Source organism: Myotis lucifugus, unplaced genomic scaffold (genome assembly GCF_000147115.1).
Source record: "Myotis lucifugus unplaced genomic scaffold, Myoluc2.0 scaffold_0, whole genome shotgun sequence".
NCBI lineage: Eukaryota > Metazoa > Chordata > Mammalia > Chiroptera > Vespertilionidae > Myotis > Myotis lucifugus.
This window is the reverse complement of record NW_005871048.1, coordinates 46,199,883-46,201,787: the sequence shown is the minus strand read 5'-3', so window position 1 is coordinate 46,201,787 and position 1,905 is coordinate 46,199,883.

The following is a 1,905-nucleotide window of genomic DNA, read 5'->3' as shown; positions in this document are numbered from 1 at the left end:
GTTGTCACGCCCTCACACCAGGGCTGGAGGAACTGAAGCCGCACCCTCCGCCTTGCGGGGCTTGATGGGGACCTGAAAGCTGTGCCCCCGACCCGGTGCCCAGCTGGGGTACCTGAGGCTGCGCCCCCTGCCTGGTCGGGCTTGACGGGGGTGGGGCCAGCTGGGTCTGGGTCTCGCCCAATGGGGGTGGGGGCTGGCCGGATCTGGGTCTCCTGAGATTTCGAAGCACGTGCAGGTGGGCGGGGACTTGACTCTGGGTCCCGCAGCATGCCCCAGACTCTGACAGGAGGGAGATTTTCATATACATTTTACTAATTTTCTTTCATCTCTGACACTTCTATTATAGAGAAAGGGCAAATAGCAATATTAAAATATTTCCTCTAGCCCTAACCGGTTTGGTTCAGTGGATAGAGCATTGGCCTGCAGACTGAAAGGTCCCAGGTTCGATTCTGGTCAAGGGCATGTACTTTGGTTGCGGACACATCCCCAGTAGGAGGTGTGCAAGAGGCAGCTGATCGATGTTTCTCTCTCATCGATGTTTCTAACTCTCTATCCTTCTCCCTTCATCTCTGTAAAAAATCAATAAAATATATTAAAAAAATATTTCCTCTAAATAATCCCCTTTTAATGTGCACGAATTTCATGCACTGGGCCACTAGCATATTTTATAAAATCACTCCTTAATGTATTATAAACCTTCTCACTCTTTCTTGATTGTTTAAAATTGATTGGAGTGGGGTGGATTTATAATTATGCTGGCTAATCATAATTTAAATTCATGGCTACTTTCCTTGAATTGGCAGTCATATCTTTGGCCCATCACTTTTTCCTAGCTGACTGTTGTCACAAAATTCTTTGTTTATTTGCTCACTCAGCAAATGACCTTGCTTGTCATTTTAGCACTGAGAAATAAAAGCAATCAGAAGAGAACTTTTACAAGTCTACCACATCTACCCAAGTACCAGTATCTGCATCTGTAATTCGGCCTTTCTTACTTTGGCATGGATAAACTCTTTCTGTTCCTATTTTAGGTCAATTGTCTCCACTTGTACACTAGATTTTGTCCCCTTTCACCTGCCCAAAGTTACCACTTCATTTGTTCTGTCTTTGTGCTCCTTCGTCAGTATGTTCTTTATTGAATCACTTTCATCAACATACTGGAACGCTATTATTTCTTTCAACTAAACAAAATAAAACAAAAATCCTTGATTCCACTTTCCCTTTTAGGCATTGCTCTTAAATTTTACTTGATCTGTAAATAACATTTGACAGAGTTAAGTCACGCTCTCTTCCTTGAAATAACTTCTTTGCTTGGCTTCTAGGACTCTGCCTCTCCTGATTTTTCTCTTTCTCTGGCAACTTCTTTATCTGTGCTGGTAACTCATTATCTCCCTGACCTCTGTACATTGTAAACCAGGACTTCTACCTTCATTCTCTTGGTGATGACATTCACTTTCATTGCCTTAATACTATCTATATCTAGTTTTTCAGACTCGGCATTTTCAATTAAGATTTTATCTATGCCTGTAGCAGTTTTATTTTTAATGTTTACGTGTACTAGTAAGTATCATTATTATCTGGCTTAGTCATTTCTCCTTTCTTCTCTGGTGACAAGATACTTTTTTAGCATATGTGTATTTGAAAATCACTTATGATGTGTTTATAACATCCTTTAAGGTTTCCAGGGAAGCATTCTGTCTCATTATCCTGGAAGACAGGAAAGGTAGGCTACTAGCCTCTTTATCAGTGAGATGTGTTGTTTTGTGTTTTTCTTTTTAAGATTCTATGTTATTAGTCTGCTTGGTATCAGTACTACATCAGCAACTTTTACTAAACACTTACTGCATCCAGTCACCTAAATTCAGGCCTTAAATTCCCTAGGGCAGTGGTTGGCGAACTGTGGCT